This window comes from Piliocolobus tephrosceles, chromosome 4 (assembly GCF_002776525.5).
Source record: "Piliocolobus tephrosceles isolate RC106 chromosome 4, ASM277652v3, whole genome shotgun sequence".
In the NCBI taxonomy this organism is placed as follows: domain Eukaryota; kingdom Metazoa; phylum Chordata; class Mammalia; order Primates; family Cercopithecidae; genus Piliocolobus; species Piliocolobus tephrosceles.
The window spans coordinates 107474797-107492939 of NC_045437.1; the positions used below are offsets into that span (position 1 = coordinate 107474797).

Sequence of the window (18143 nt, forward strand, 5' to 3'; positions counted from 1 at the left end):
GTTGTGTTCTCAGGGACAGAACAAAATAAACTGTTATCACTCTTAGGGCTGAAGAGGAAGATAGACCAAGACAGAATAACTATTGAGGAGATGTACTTAATAAAAAGCTTTGGCCTTTAAGAGAGAAATGCAGCCAAACTGCGGTTGCCCTCTAAGAGGGAGCCTGGAGGATAGAAACTCCAATCTCAGTCTCCTTCTGTGCTCCACTTTAGTCGTCTGCCTGTGCTACCCATTTGCCAAACCATACTAGAAGCCAGAAAGTACAGGGGCAAAGTGAAGAAGAATGGGAAGCAGATCTGAGCGGTAATGGGAAAATATCTAGCAAAAGATGGGTCATAGACACAAAATGTCATTGTGTATTGCTATTGGTGTATAGCAAGATCTGCTTCTAATAATCCACATTCATCAGAATGTAAAACAAATGGGTTTTTTTTTAAGTTAGCAGCTGTGCTGAGCTATATACAGGAGTGCCATCCAGACTGGGTCTAACTTTAATGTAAAACAAAAGTTATTCCCAAGCAGGATTAATATTTTCAGACATCTATTTTTCTTTAACAGCTAACAAAATCACACTGGGCATTTCTGCCTTAAAATGCACTCAGGAAAATAACAAATTCATATTATCAATAAAAATGCATCATAAGGTACAGCTAAGCACATGCAGCCTAAAAGAACAATACTCAATAAGTAGGAATTGCAAAGGGAGATAATTTGATAAATCTAGTAATAAATTTTGCAAATTTGACAAGTGCTTATTGTGAATTATAAAAAATTATGAAGGTAACGTGTTTAACTAAAGATAAATTATAAAAAATTATGAAGGTAAGATGTTTCTTTTAAGGAAAAGAAAACATCTTCAAAAGAAGACCAAAAGAAACTCATGAGGCTATAAAAGCAAGCCCACCAAAGACTTCATGACTAAAACACCAAAAGCTATGAACAGACACTTCTCAAAAGAAGACATATATGAGGCCAACAAACATATGAAAAAAAGCTCATCATCGCCGGTCATTAGACAAATGCAAATCAAAACCCCAATGAGATACCATCTCATGCCAGTTAGAATGGTGATCATTAAAAAGTCAGGAAACAACAGATGCTGGAGAGGATGTAGAGAAATAGGAATGCTTTTACACTGTTGGTGGAAGTGTAAATTAGCTCAACCATTGTGGAAGACAGTGTGGCAATTCCTCGGGGATTCAGAACCAGAAATACCATTGGACCCAGCCATCCCATTACTGGATATATACTCAAAGGATTATAAATCATTCTACTAAAAAGACACACGCACACGTATGTTTATTGTAGCACTATTCACAATAGCAAAGACTTGGAACCGACCCAAATGCCCATCAATGATAGATTGGATAAAGAAAATGTGACACATATACACCATGGAATACCACGCAGACATAAAAAGGATGAGTTCATGTCCTTTGCAGGGACATGAATGAAGCTGGAAACCATCATTCTCAGCAAATTAACACAGGAACAGAACCAAACACCACATGTTCTCACTCATAAATGGGAGTTGAACACTGAGAACACATGGATACAGGGAGGGGAACATCACACACCAAGGTCAGTCACGGGGTAGGGGGCCAGAGGGGGATAGCATTAGGAGAAATACCTAATGTAGATGATGAGTTGATGGGTGCAGCAAATCACCATGGCATGTATATACCTATGTTAACAAACCTGTATGTTCTGCACATGTATCCCAAAACTTAAAGTATAATAAAAACACAAAACATTGCATATATCAGAAATATCTAGAAATATAAATTTGTGTTAGACATACTCTTAGATAAATTAAAGAGTTTAATGCCAAATGAATGGAAAAGAAAAAAATACAGGCCATCAAGAAAGAAAAAAAGAAATTGAAGGGAAATTAAAGGCTAAAACTGGTTTTCATGTACATTATGTTAGGCAAATTGACCTGTAGCTTTTGGCTATTTCCTGAGATATTTCACAGAGTTGGTTATAATTAATCATATTTTTTGATTTTCAAGAAGTTAGAAACTATTTCAAATATTATCTTTTAATCACTGAACTTACTATCCAAAGATTCCTCACATCTGCTGCTAATAGTGGTAGATATTTGCACTTTCTGCTGAACATGCAAGTTCCACAATGCCCTGTTAAAGAAACTTCTCCAGTGGGATGGGATAAAAACATCAAAAATATAAGTTTCTAAATGCTTACTCTAAATTTCTGGATTATTTTAGCAGTACTGGTAAAAGTATTTAACCAACACAAGTTTGTAAACCACTATTTGAGTAGTGTTGTGATATACAAGAGAGACAATTTGTGCCCTCTAATATATTTTATTACTTAGGATTGCTTTTGATTAAGAGTAATGAGAAAAAATAGCCAAACAACTTCAAATTTCCAAAAAGAAAAAATTAATGCCTCCAGAAATATTTTGCATAGAGATGTTGGAATTAAATCCTCAGTAAAGTAAATAAACAAATAAACAAAAAGTTTCAAAATAACCCTCCCTCCCCCCAAAAATAAAAATAGAGAATCTGAAAATGTCATCAACTTTCAGGAAAATATTAGTTCTTTCCTAAACATATTCTTCATCAAATTCCCAGTACATTCCAAAGCTTGGAGCGATCAACAAAAGAATTTAATATTATTGCTATTATTATTGTTATTGCATGTACAACAGGGCCACATTGCATTGTGCATTATTTTAAGATTTGTTTTCCAACTCCAACACAAACTACAAAATATCTGAGAAAATGTAAGCATTTAATTTTTACGTGTTATTTTGCAATTATTCTAATTTACATCAAGTCTGTTTTTAACCCACTTTTAACACTTTGCTAAACTAGCAAAGTAAAAAAATCATCATTTTATTCTAATTTAATGATGACAAAATAAACTTTACTAGACCTTTCTTGGTCAAGAAAAAACAATAATCAAGAAGCAGGAATGTGAAAAGGAGTTAATTTGATAAATGTAGTAATAAATGTAAATTTGACAAGTATTTACTGTGAATCACATAAAATTATGAAGGTAAAAATGTTTAACTTGCATGAATGTGAAAAAGTAATGAAGCAAATAATAATGATGTTATTCCAAAGAAATAAGAAACCAAGAATTTCTACTAGTCTTTTACATATTGAGTTTGATTTTTGAGGTGCTAAAACCAAAGTATGTTATTTCTGAATATGTGTGTCTAATGAAGCAACAAATATCACCTTTTAAACGCCATTTATGTAAACCATAAAGAAGTTCAAACTAAAAAATGTTTGAAAGTATTACAAGAACCTGAAAAGTATTTCATCTGTTCGCTGTAGCCAACAGCATTTTGTATTGCTAAGGCTAAAAAAGTATAGTTAATCGACAAACAAGAGTCACAGACTGCATCAGAGATCTCCAATGAATCTTTGTCATGTATTCAGCACTGGTCGACCACATAGTGCAACGTACTCAGCACCGGTTGACAATATGGAGACAAACTTAGAGAACAAATAAATCTAGTAAACTATTTTTCATTGCAACTTAAGAAATGCACAGACGTTGCAAACTTCAGCAATTGCTTTACCACATGTGCAATTTGGACATATTAGTGACATAAAGGTAGAACTGTTGGATTAGCACCATTATTTACAAGTATAATTAGCTCCGAATGGAATAAAACTAGAAAAGCTTGCATTTTTTATTATTATTTTATTTATGTATTTATTTTGAGACAGAGTTTCGCTCTGTCACCCAGGCTAGATGGACTGTAGTGGTGGCATCTCAGCTCACTGTAACCTCCACCTCACAGGTTCAAGCGATTCTCTGCCTCAGCCTCCCAGGTAGCTGGGATTACAGGCGAATGCCACTATGCCCAGTTAGTTTTTGTATTTTTAGTAGAGACGGGCTTTCACTATGTTGGTCAGGCTGGTCTCGACCTCCTGACCTCAAATGATCTGCCTGTCTCAGCCTCCCAAAGAGCTGGGATTACAGGCATGAGACACCATGCCTGGCCTTAAAAATTCTTACAAGTAAGTTTTGAGTAGGAACGCCGCAATGGCATGTAATCACTTGGAGTAGTTATTCAGATGGAGGAGTTTACAATAGAAACCTTCTAAAAGCTGGGAAATACTGACTCCAGCCAAATAACAAAAATGACAAAATTAAAACAGAAGAAAAACAGGGACTTCATTTCTACAACTGCATGGAGCTGTATTCTGCCAACCACCTGGATGATCTTAGAAGTACATTCTTTACCAGAGCCTCCAGGTAACAGACTAGCTCAGCTGGCCCCTTTTCCCCACCCCCAGCATTACTGAGCAAATGTTAGTGACAAATAAAAATTGTATATATTTATGTTGTATAATGTGATGTTTTCATATATGCATACATTGTGAAATGATTACCACAATCAGGCTAATTAATATCTCCATTACTTCACAGTTTTCTTTTTGTGTGTGTAGTGAGAATATTTAAGGTCAACCCTCTGAGCCACTTTCACGTATGTATTAACTATAGTCACCATGCTGTACAACAGATCTCCAGAATGTATTGATTCTAACTGAAACTTGTTACCCTTTGACCAACATCCCCCATTTCTACCTCCCACTCCTAGCTGTTGGCAACCATCATTCTACTCTCTGCTTCTATGAGTTTGATAGTTTTAGATTCTATATATAAGTGAAAACACGGCATATTTGTCTTTCCATGTTGGGCTTATTTCACTTAGCATAATGTCCTCCAAGTTCATTCATGTCGTCTCAAATGACAGAATTTCCTTCTTTTTAAAGGCTAAATTATATACCATTATGTATATATACCACATTTTTGTTATGCATTCATCCATCAATGGACACTTAGGTTAATTTTATGTCTTGGCTATTGTGGATAGTGCTGCAATGAACATGGGAGTGCAGATGTCTCTTTGACACGCTGATTTCATTTCCTTTGAATATATGCCCAGTAGTGGGATGGTTGGTTCCTATGGTAGCTCTATTTTCAATTTTTTTTTAGGAACCTCTACAATGGTTATACTAATTTACATTGACATCAGTAGCGTACAGGATTCCCTTTTCTTTACAACCTTACCAACACTTGTTAGTGTCATCTTTTTTTTTTTTTTTAAGACAGGATCTCACGTAAGTAAGCCCCGCGATCTTGGGGCTCACTGTAATCTGCAACTTCCTCCTCCTGGGCTTAAGTGATCCTCCCACTTTGGCCGCTCAAGTAGCTGGGACTACAGGTGTGAGCCACCACACCCATCTAATGTTTGTATGTATGTATGTATGCAAGTAGGTATGTATGTATGTATGTATGTATGCATTTATTTGTTTTGTAGAGATGGGGTTTCACTATGTTGCCCAGGCTGGTCTCAAATGCCTGAGCTCAAGAGATCCACCCACTGCAGCCTCCCAAAGAGCTAGGATTATGGGAGTAAGCCACCACGCTGGACCCTTCATCTTTTTTTAATTTATTTAAATAGATGGAGTTTCACTCTGTCACCCAGGCTGGAGTGCAGTGGAGTGATCTCGGCTCACCGCAACCTCCACCTCCCGGGTTCAAGTGATTCTTCTGCCTCAGCCTCCCTAGTAGATGGGATTACAGGCGCCCGCCACCATACCAGGCTAATATTTTGTATCTTTTAGTAGAGACAAGGTTTCACCATGTTGGTCAGGCTGGTCTTGAACTCCTGAACTCAGGTGATCTGCCTGCATCAGCCTCCCAAAATGCTAGGATTACAGGTGTGAGCCACTGCACCCGGCCTCATCTCTTGTGTCATAGCCATTCTAATAGATATAAGGTGATATCTCATTGTGGTCTCAATTTGCATTTATCTGATGATTAGTGATGCAGAGCATCTTTTCTTATATCCTATTGGCCATTTGTATGTCTTCTTTTGAGAAATGTCTATCCAGGTTCTATGTTCATTTTTTTTTAATTGTCTGTTTTTTTTTTTTCTATTGAGTTGTTTGAGTCCCTTAAATATATTGGATATTAACCTTCTTTTGGATGTGTGGTATGCAAATATTGTTTTCCAACTGCTATCTTAGTTTCAATTTGTGAGACATCGAGCAGAGAACCCAGCTGAATCTACATGGATTTGTGACCAAAAGAAATGTGAGATAGTAAATGAATATTATTTTAAACCTTTTAAGTTGTAATTTGTTTTGGTTACAATAGAAAACTAAAACAAGATATCCCGTAATTTAGTAATTATCATTGAAGTGGGTGATAATCTTTATATTGCAGTCTGTAAAAAGTTATCACTAAGAATCGTATTATTTGATGGAATGTTTAGATTTTATTTTCTAAAGAAGATTCACACATAAGGAGTTCATGAATCCAGAATTCATTTCTTTAAAATATAATTTGTTTGGGTATTGTGTAATAGGAGAACTTATAGGAACTGGCTGCTGGTAAAAAGTTTGACATTAAATTTTGAAAATACAGCATAACTTTGTAGGCAAAAAATTTAACATTGTTAAATTGATGAAATTTGAAAAAAAAATTCTTCTTTGATTCCCATCATACTTAGGTGAGACTCATTTTTCTACTGTGAATATTAGTCAAACAAAATACAGAAACAGTGGAGAGATACATTAGTTCATGCAAAGAATAGTACTGAAATTCAATCCAAATTGGATAAAATTAAGAAGCATCAGAAAGATCACTGGTCACAATAAAAATTTTGATATTGATATACCTAATGTGTGTTCCCTATGTGCACATGGGTTGTTTTCTTGTTTGTTTAAAGACTTTATTTATTTATTTAGAGATGGAGTGTCGCTCTATTGCCCAGGCTGGAGTGTGATGGTGCAGTCTTGGTCCACTGTGACCTCCACCTCCCAGGTTCAAGCGATTCTCCTGCCTGAGCCACCTGAGTAGCTGGGATTATAGGCACCCACCACCACACCCAGCTAATTTTTGCATTTTAAGTAGAGATGGGGTTTCACCATGTTGCCCAGGATGGTCTCGAACTCCTGACCTCAGGTGATTCACCAGCCTCAGCCTCCCAAAACATTGGGATTACAGGCGTGAGCCACCATGCCCAGCCTGACTTTATTTTTTTTTTAGAGCAGTTTCAGAGCAAAATTGGAAAGCATAAAATTTCCCATATACCGCCTACTCCTATATATGCGCAGCCTGTCCTATTATCAACATCTGGACCATTATAACATCAGAATGGTACATGTGTTATAACTGGTGAATCTACATCAACACATCATAATTACCCTAAGTTCATAGTTTCCATTTGGGTTCACTCTTGGTGTTGTACATTCTATGGGTTTGGACAAATGTAAAATGTCATGTATGCATTATACCATTGTACAGAGTGTTTTTGATGCCTTAAAAATCCTCTATGCTCTGTTTATTCATCAGCCCCACCACCCTGATCCCCCACCACGCCTGGCAACTAGTTTTTTACTGTCTATAGTTTTGTCTTTTCCAGAACATCTTATAGTTCAAATTTAACACTATGTAGCCTTTTCAGATTGGCTTCTTTCATTTAGTGATATGCATTTAAGGTTCCTCCATGTCTTTTTATGACTTAATAGCACATTCATTTTTACTGTTAAATAATACTCTACCATATTGTTGTACCACTGTTTTCTATTTATCTACTGAAGGACATCTTAGTTGCTTTCAAGTTTTAAGAATTATAAAGCTGCCAAAACATTCATGTACAGGTTTTTCTCTGGACTTAACTTTTCAACTCCTCTTGGTAAGCAACAAGTAGCATGATTGCTGTATTTTATGGTAAGAGTATGTTTAGCTTTGTAGGAAACCACCAAATTGTCTTCCAAAGTGGCTGTACCATTTTTTATTTCCACCAGCATCAAATAAGAGCTCCTGTTGTTCCATGTCCTTGCCAGGATGTAGTGTTTTCAGTGTTCTGACTTTTGGTCATTCTAATAGGGTGTGTGGTGTCTCATTATTGCTTTAATTTGCATTAATCTGATGACTTATGATACAGAGTATCTTTTCACATGCTTATTTGCCATCTATATTTCATCTTTGTTGAGGTGCTGTTTTTGGTCCATTTTTAATCATGTTGTTTGTTATTTTTTCTTTTCAAGTTTGTAAGAGTTCTCTGTATATTTTGAATAACATATTTTATCAAATGAGTCTTTTGCAAATGATTCCTCACAGTCTGTGCCTGACTTCTCATTTTATTGGGATCGTCTTTAACAGGACAGAAGTTTGAAATTTAATGAAGTACATGTTATCAATTATTTTTTTCATAGATCATGTATTTGGTGTCATATCTAAAAAGTCATCATTATATTCCAAGTCATCTAGATTTTTATCTGCATATAGGTTTTTAATATATGAAATTACTCTTTCACTAATATCTCTGTTTTGTTATGATTAAGGAATGACAAAAAGTTATGAGCATATTTATCTCCATATTAGTTACATGTCTTTTCACTCAATAATACACATAATTTTGTAATTGTTTTCCTTTCCCCTGTGTTATATTTGTTTTGATTATATTTACTCAAAAGCAACTTTATGTCTGTTGATTCGAATTATTTACATTTGGTTTTGGGGTGTCTTTATTTTTCATTTTATGGTAATTATCTTTCATTTTAATTTTTCCATGACAATTTGGAAGTTTTAAAATTGGTACTTTACAGAGAGTTGGAAAAGCATTTTTCAAAAGTAATCTATATGCCTGCTGATTCCTTACATCCTAACTCCAGATCTATTACATTTAGTCTCTGGAGTTGTCCAGGAATGAGTGTTTGTCTTGTTTTGTTTTAAGCTCCCCAGGTGAGTTTAATATGCAACCTGAGGCCTGGTACAGTGGCTCACGCCTGTAATCCCAGCACTTTGGGAGCCCGAGACAGGAGGATCATCTGAGGTAGGGAGTTCAAGGCCAGCCTGGCCAACATGGTGAAACCCCGTCTCTACTAAAAATAAAAAATTTGCTGGGTGTGGTGGCACATGCCTGTAATTCCAGCTACTCAGGAGGCTGAGGCACGAGAATTGCTTGAACCTGGGAGGCGGAGGCTGTGGTGAGCCGATGTTGTGCCACTGCACTCCAGCCTAGGCAGCAGAGTAAGACTCTGTCTCAAAAAAAAAAAAAAAAAAAAAAATGCAATCTGAGTAGCCTAAAGTAATTGTATAACAAAATCAGAGCTTTGACATAAATATGAAAAATATAAGGTTTGCAGAGATGTAGGAAGTAGAATCATCTTTTTCTTGGTCTTCTTTTATTTTGTCCTTTAGCTTTTGTCAAGTACAATCCCTTACTCTAACATAAACATTTTTCTATTATTGAGTAAAACCATATTCTAAAGCAAAAAACCTTCTCTAAAAAGAAGCTACCTTAAAATTTAAACATTTATCATAGGATGAGCAGGCTAGATATGTCTTTTTTTCTTTTTTGAAAAAAACGGAAAATAATTAGAATCAGAAAATCTGTGTTAAGATAACTGCACTGACATTAACATGTTTTTCATATTTGAGGAAGGGGGTTCAGAAGACCACAGGAGTTAGGGAAGGAGGGGAAAAGAAAGTAAAATCACCCAAAGAGGTTTTAAATTAACTTATCTAATCTGATTTTCCTTAAAGGAGAGAGGAAAAGTGGGTATGGGTAGGGGTGGAGAAGAATTTGCAAAGAGAAAGGAGGAAGAAAAGGGGTAAAGACAGAGGGAAAAGAGAAGGGCAAGGGCAAAGCGAAATGGAGATTGTTTCATACTATATACGATGACACTCCAAAACCAGGATTCTGCCAATACCAACCTAGACTCTCTAAAAGCTTCAGCAGAGAGGTTGAGGAGGAAGGAAACATGCAGTTCATAAAAGCCAGGGGAGGTAGTTCTGCATGGGCTCACTGGTTGAAAACTACTTGTATACGACAATTTCTCAGGCGGTATTGATAACCATAAAAACCTAGAAATTTGGCCGAGGGGTGAGACTCCCAATGATGGGAGTCCCATCCCAAGGACTAATTGAAGACCAGGGAGGAATGTAAACAGCCACATCTGTATCTTCTATGGCAATTGCTTCCGGGAGGAGCAGGGCAGCAGGAAGGTGGGCAGGAATGCCAGGTACTTGCCTTCTGGATCCCTCCTCCCTAATTATTCAATAAGCGCTCCCTACTTGTTCAAGTATCAGTTTCTCATTTGTAAAACAGAAATGATAATATCTAAGCAGAGTTGCCTGAAGATTAAGCAAGATAAAATATTTCACATATTGTAGGGTGTCAGTAAATGATAGTCACTTAATAGCTGAGCGTGCGAGAGAGATTAAATATCTATCTTCATCCAAAAAAGGGGGGATTGTGTTATTCATTGTTAGACCTAAATTCTCAGAGACTTCAAAGTAGAGTGGACTGTATAAATGGTTGAGAACTATTTACCAGAATAGATGAGCAAAAACAAGTTACAGTTACAAGTTCAAGTGGAGTTGAATAATAGAACTTGGTCAAAAATGCTAATCAGTAATGGAGTTCAAACATTCAGCTTCTAAAATGCTATTTGCTAAAAAGAGAGTCTTGAACCATCTATTAAAACCTAACTGCAGAAATAATTCATAACATTTCATTCCTTCTCGGGACAGTTATATGCATACAGCACGTTGACTTGTTTGGACAAAAAGGAGCCAATAGTAGCATATTTCATGATATTTCATAGTCGTTAGTAACCCCCAGACCATTTTACAACAGAAATAAAAAAATAAAATGAAGCTAAAAATTTTAACTTCTTCCGCTATTAAGACACTTTTTTTTTTTTTTTTTTTTTTTTACTTTGCAGGAAGATCACAATTAAATATAAAGAAACTAAAACGAACTTGTTAAATTGGATTATTTCACTTTTACATCACTGTCAAGAAGTAGCTATAATGTGTACTAAATCAGCAAAACATGATGTAAAAGTAAAAATTAGCTTTAAGTAAATTAAAATTATTCTTAAGATTAAAATATCCTTTTATTTTCTACAGTCCCAAAACACAAAGTACTCACTGAATTTGTGGATAGAAATGGAAATAAAATGTTAAGCGAATAAAAATGATCTGAATGACTGAATGCTCTCCTTTTAAAATAAGCAAAATCTTTCCCAAATAATGAAATGAAAGGTAAAAAAAAAAAAACAAAAAAAAACAAAAAAACAATTATTTTAGACACCAACTATTTCTAGGACCCAGCTCTCTGCTTGCTCTAATGTTCTTGGCTTATAAAGCAACCCACTGTGGAAGATGGTCTAAAGTAGCTGCCACATTTTCTCTATCACTTCCCAGGGGTAAATTCTGATAATTTAAATAGATTTCAAAGATTTACCTAGCATATTTATCTGAAGTGGCCAAAAAAATGGCTTGATTTTAGGCTTTAATTACATCAGATATGGTTTTTATATTAAGTGATATTTACCCTTAAATTTATTCTAGTACAAAAAAATATAATATCTGGAATATAGTTTCTGCTATGACCTCAGCTTTGGGCTGTCAAGAATCTCCCAGTGGACAAATCCACTACCAGCTTCTCAGTACTGATCTTACCTGATCCTTCCATGGTATCTGACCCTGTCAACCACCCCTTCTGGAATTAAATGTCTTCTTTTTCATTCATTATTACACTACTAGGACATTTTGCTTTTCTCCCTCAGACTTCTGTGTGATATAGTGGGTAAGTGTGCAATGCAGGAATCAGCAGCTTACTTTAATCCTTGCTCCAGAACAGACTATGTCTGTTTCATTGTGTAGATTACTTAAACTGCAGGTGCCTCAGTTATCTCATCTACAAATAGGGATTATATTGGTACTTCTTGTTAATGAGCCCTTACTATCCAAGTGGAAAGGCATACTTATTAGGTGTTTTTTTGTGTAATACCATTTTAATTAATTATATAAATGCACTAAGCAATAAATACTTTAAACATGAAAATATTACAAAATTAGTACATCAAAATGTGTGGGTTTAATTGATAACTACAAAATCTAGGTTGAAAATAAATGGGGATTTATTAACCTTTGTGCATACTTGGCCTTTTATAATAAAATATTGAAAGTACTGATTCACAATTACATAGATTTAATTTTTCAGCATTAAATTATAAATTACAAAGAGATACACACACACACATATATGTTGTGGCCTTGTAATATGTATATAGTACATGTGATTCTCTTAGATATTTAAACAACCAAAAACATACAATATCTAATATTATATTAATCAAAAGAATAACCAGCACACTTAAACAAAAACTGCTTTTAAAGTTGTTAATAAAATTATTTAAATTATTTTTATCATTATCTATTTTTATTTGCTCATTCTTTCTTTCCAGAATATCTTCCTAAGGCTTTTAGTAGTTTTACTATTATTATGCCTTTTTAGAGTCTCAACAATCTTATTATATTCTATACAAAAATATATGAAATTTTGAGCCACCCAAGGTTATAGAATCTGGGGCAGTATAGGAAAGGGTACTTATTGGGAAATATTACCTATTAACCTAGCTGCAAAAAATTTCTAAACAAAACATAAGAAAACCATACCTAGGGATATCAATAAAAAAGAATCCATTATAATGAAGATTGGTTAGTCTCAGAAGAGCAAGGATGATTTAATACTGTAAAATCTATTTTTACAGACCATAACACTGGTGTATTGATGTACTTAAAGCAAAATAGTAGGGAATATTTTGATATACGCCAAAGAATAATTCCATTAAATTCGGCTTCCATTCATGATTCTAAAAACAAATTTAAAAAAATTTGCAAGCTAAGAATAGTTCTCCTTATTTTAATTAAATGTATCTAGGAAAAACTAAAACAAACATGATAATTAACGATAAATCTTTGCAAGCTTTATCTTAAAAGCCAGAAACAATACAAAGGTATCCGTATCATTACTACTATTCAAAATGTAACAGGCAGTTGCAGTCAAGAGTAATATTAAAAAGAAAAAGAATATAAATACATGAAGAGATACCATTTTTTAAAAAATATTTACATAAAAATCTCAGAAGAATCTGTACATACAAAAAAATAGATTATATCCAAATAAAAAAAGATTTCTGGATAAACAATTAATACAGAAAAGTTAGTGATACGGGTTTTAGTGCCAGTAAAGATGGCTTTTGGCTCCTGTCTCTAAAAGCAACTTTGAAGGACTAAAGAAGGAAACTTGAAATCCAGGATACTATAGATTAAAAGAAAAAAAAGGCCGGGCGCGGTGGCTCAAGCCTGTAATCCCAGCACTTTGGGAGGCCGAGGCGGGCGGATCACGAGGTCAGGAGATCGAGACCATCCTGGCTAACACAGTGAAACCCCGTCTCTACTAAAAAAGTACAAAAACACTAGCCGGGCGAGGTGGCGGGCGCCTGTAGTCCCAGCTACTAGGGAGGCTGAGGCAGGAGAATGGTGTAAACCCAGGAGGCGGAGCTTGCAGTGAGCTGAGATCCGGCCACTGCACTCCAGCCTGGGCGACAGAGCGAGACTCCGTCTCAAAAAAAAAAAGAAAAAAAAAAAAAAAAACTTGAGCTAAGTCCCTGGAAAATGACAAGCTATTTTAAACATGTTAGAGAAAGAGGTTAATCAGTGCAGCTCTGCAAGAATAAATTAGCAAATTACGAGTTCGAGTTATTCTTTATAACTACTGATACGTATGCAACAACAAACAACAAAAATTTAGCAAAGCTATAGAAGCAATATAATTATTATGCTTGACCAAATGGACATATAGAGAATTCTATATTTATTTATTAGAGAATATACATTTTTCCCAAACACACAAGAACAACTTATCTCTCTCTTGATTTTTTCTATGTCCCCCCTATTCACAATATAGACCTGGCACAGGACCTGGGCTGAGGTGTATATGTGGTGTGTTTACTCTATCTCTTTTTTCTGTACAGTCAATGCAAGCACACAGTTGGTGGTAAGCACCAGGAGGCCAACAATTTCTAAAACTTGATCACATACTAGCTTAGAAAGTATGTCTTAACAAATTGCAAAATGTTGGTAATCTACACGAGTAGATTATATTCCCTGACATCAAAACACAATTAAGTTAGAAAATTATAACAAAAGGATAAATCAACCCTAAATATACTGGGAAACAAACAAACAAACAAACAAACAAACAAACAAAACAATTCTAGGTTACCTATGGCTCAAAAAAAGAAATAACAATGAAATTTGAAAAATATTTAGAATTAAATGAGAGTAAAATACTGCATATAAAACCTTATGATGTGCAAGAAAATGGCACTTCAGAGGAAATGTTACATAAACATTCATCTAACATCGAGGGAAACCTAAAAATTAATTAGCTAACATTAGAAATGAGAAAAATAACAACAAAATAGACCTCAAAAAAGTAGAAGTAAAGAGAAATTTTAAGAGCAGATATTGGTGATATACAGAACAAAATCTGAGAACGATCAACAAAGCCAATATGATAAAAATAATTAGTTTTCAGAAAAAATCAAATTAAAATCATAACAAACTTCTATTTCACACTAACTAGAATGGCTAACATTAAAAAAAAAACTGACAATACCAAATTTTGAGGAATGTAGAACAATGAAACTCTAATATGTTGCTGATGGAAGTGAAAATAAGCTATTACAATGTAGGAAATCTATTTGTTTGCGTCTTTGTAAGTTAACTGCATACCTACACCCTGACCTAGAAATTTCATTCCCAAAGCAATGAAAACACTGTCATAAAAAGACTTGTACAAGAACGCCTATAGCACTGTTATTCACAATAGTCCCAAACTACAAACAACTCAACCATCTGTCAGTAGGAAAATGGATGAACAATTTGTGGTATGTTTATATAATAGGATTATTCTCAGTAACAACAAAGAACGAATTACTGCTACATGCATAAATATAAAAAATATTACACTGAGTGAAAAAAGCCAAACACAAAATTGTGCATACTATATTATTTCATCTATGCAAAATTCAGGCACAGACAAAACTACTGCATGGTGATGGTCTATGGGAGGTGTAAGGATTGAATGGAAGGTGGCATGATGGCTATAGTATATATTAGTGGTGATAACATGGGTGTACATATGTATCAAAACTCAATGAAACAGATTAAATTTGTAAAGATGACCACAGTAATATCTCCCATACTGTATGTTGTTGTGCAATGTGACCTTTCCACTCCCCTAAACAAGAGATACAGTCTAATCCCAATCCTTGTGAATCTGGGCTTATTTTAGTGACTTAGTTGACTAACAGAATGTGGCAGAAGTGACACTCTAGGACTTTAGAGGCCAAACTACTAAAAAGGCCCTACAGTTTGCTCCTGGATCTCTTGGGACATGCAGAATCCAGCCACCATGCTATGAGAAGACAATGTCACATGGAGAGCCATGTTTAGAGGATCAGATTTATAGTTCTAACCAAGTGCCCAAGTAACAGCAAGCAGAAACTGCCAGGCATGTAAGAGAGCCATTTTGGTTGTCCAACCCAATCAAGCCTTCAGATGACTATAGACTCAGTTATCAAACCACATCCTGTGGTTTAAGGAGACACTCCAAATGACAATTATCCAGACAAGACAGTCAACTCCAAAATTGTGAGAGTTGATTTAAAAAATTGTTTTAAGCCACTAAGTTATAGATAACCAGAACCCTGACTGAATTGTGCGGACATTTGTACATTTCACTACACACAAATTTTCCCTCAGTACAAATAAGATTATAAGAGAAAATACTGTATTGGAATTAGTGACATATAACAGAAATAAAAAGGGCTCAAACAGTATAGAAGCATATTTCTCTCTGATGTACAAAAATAAAAAAGAAAAGAACCTAAAAGTTCAAAAACAATGTAGGGTGTATTTGGCAGCTTCACAGTCATGAGATCAGCCTCTGTCTAAATCTTCCTTTCATGGTCCTTGTTAGGCCTCCCCTGACTTCAGGTTGTTCACAGGCTCATGTAGCATCAAATCACTGGGGAGCCACTGTTGGTCACTATGTATTATTGATCCTCATCTTCAAAGAAGCACTGTTAATCAAGTCTGCTTTTCATCCCTTTGTCATTCTCCCACGTTCAGGATGCCATTATCTCTATCCTCGATTAATACAATAACTGCTTATCTATCATTCTCCTTCTGACCTTTCTTCCTCCTGAGAAAAGAGAAATAACTCAGAGCAGTCTGACTAGTGCTGCCTCACCCATTATCTTCATGCTCTTGGAATCTGTGGCACAAAAACCAGGTATAGCTAATCAACAGTTTATGTTATTTTAATGTAAGTTATTGGTAAACAACTTAGGAACTGCCTCTTCTTTCCTTTAAAAACTCACATGTAACTGCTACTACTTGGAGCATACATTCACGGCAACTTGAATCTGTCTCTTGGGTTGCAGTCCTCAAATCTGACCCAAATAAACTCTCTATATTAATTTTCTCTCCATTTTTTCCTTTAGGTTGATATTCTAGTCTCATCTTTTACATGATTCAGAAACATAAATCTCCTAATCATTTCACTCTTCTACCAGCCTTTCAGACCCTTTAATTTCAGACCCTGTAATACAAACTTATTGCCAATAAAATAAAATCCAAACTCATAGGGACTATCCAGATTCCTGGAGCATAAGGTTTGAATATATGCTTTATATTTATATCTATTGTTTTGGGGAAAAAAGGTAGTTTTGGTTTCTATTATAAAGTTAAATTTTCTCTTTCTCTTTCTCTCTCTCTCTCTCTGTCTTTCCCTCTCTCTCTCTATATATATATACATACATATATATTATAAATCCTAATTGCAAACCTTTGGTGCAAAATATGTTGGAAAATGGATTATCTTATTCATTTTGGGGTCCCACACACTTACATTAGAAAATACCATTTGGAAACTTACAGAGTAGTGTGAAGGGAAAAGTGAGGCAATGTAACACAATGTCCCTTTTGGAAATAGTTAAAAAAATAAAAACGATTGGTTTGTAAAAGAGAAGTAGAGACACATAGGTGATGGGATATCATTGATGTCTCTTAAGTATGAAGGCTTTGCATATTTTGTTTAGTAACTCCTCTGTCTTCATGGTTTGTACTTCTCTACTCTGAGGGTGTGTGTGTGTGTATGTGTGTGTATTTGTGTGTAATTTTTAATAGTTTTGTTTTGACAATTAAGTTATTAATTTATTCACAAAAGTGTTCTGGCAGAAGATAAATGTAGAATTTCATTTCTATATGGATAACCATATAGATACATAGAGACATACATAGTTGGATAGAAGAAGGTTTTCTTCCATTCATGCCTGAACTTCAAGGCAGAAAACTGAAGCTGCCTTATGTTATGACTTAAAAAGACAAAAGTAAAAAGCTAAGCTTGTTGAAGAGATGACAGTAAGTGTCACATAGAGAGAAACAAATTTCTTGGGATTGTGGAGAGAGAGAGATGTCTCCAGAGACTGGAATGTAACAGAAGTCATTCAGATACATGTTCTCTGTTGGAGTGGCACTCCCAGGAGGTGACAGTACCCCAAAAGAAATGGCTGGGCCTTGTGCCTTAGGAGACTGGACCCCACAGCCTAGAAGAGGCATAAAAATCTCTCCTGGGCTTAACTGTGGCCCATAAGAGGTATGTCAAACCAGAGGAGGCCATATAGATGGGGCAATTGATCCAATATCCTGAGGTACCTCTCCAATGCTTTGTTGATGTATGAGCACTGTGAAAGGAAATTAAATTTTGGGACCCCAAACTCATTTAGCCAAAAGGAAAAGTCACGCTTGGAACTGGGTCACGCAAATCTGCCTCCGCCTTTTGGTTGCTAAATAAGATGGCTGACTACAAGACGAAAAGCTAGTTGCCTCCCCCATGTTTTGCCCACAAGGAAATTCCTGGTGAGCTGTTAAAACTTCACCATGGCAATGCAAATTGATAGCTTTATACAAATGCAGTCACCCCAGTTTTCAAGACACAAATGCATATCCGGTTGTTCCCCTACCCCATTTGTCTATGTTATCTTATGTAAAATGAAGATTACCCCCATTTTTCCTTTGACCCTTTTGTTTATGTGAAAACTGCATGATTCTCAATATACCACACTTTCCCTTCTAAATTTGGACCCCTCAAAATCATTTTCAGAGAAAGGCATAGACCTGTCTCCCAGGTGTGCCCTTAACTTTGGCAAATAAATCTCCAAAAATGATTGAGACTTGTCTTCCATTGACAGTACCCAGGACCTTTGTAAACC

General features: G+C 35.4%; 1 non-coding gene across 1 annotated transcript; it reads right to left on the reverse strand.

The window, feature by feature from the left end:
- Positions 1-13742: 13742 nt before the first annotated feature.
- LOC111542734 lies at positions 13743-13875 on the reverse strand. The gene has a single exon (XR_002731646.1). It is a non-coding gene; the product is annotated as a small nucleolar RNA SNORA51 (small nucleolar RNA).
- Positions 13876-18143: the final 4268 nt, after the last annotated feature.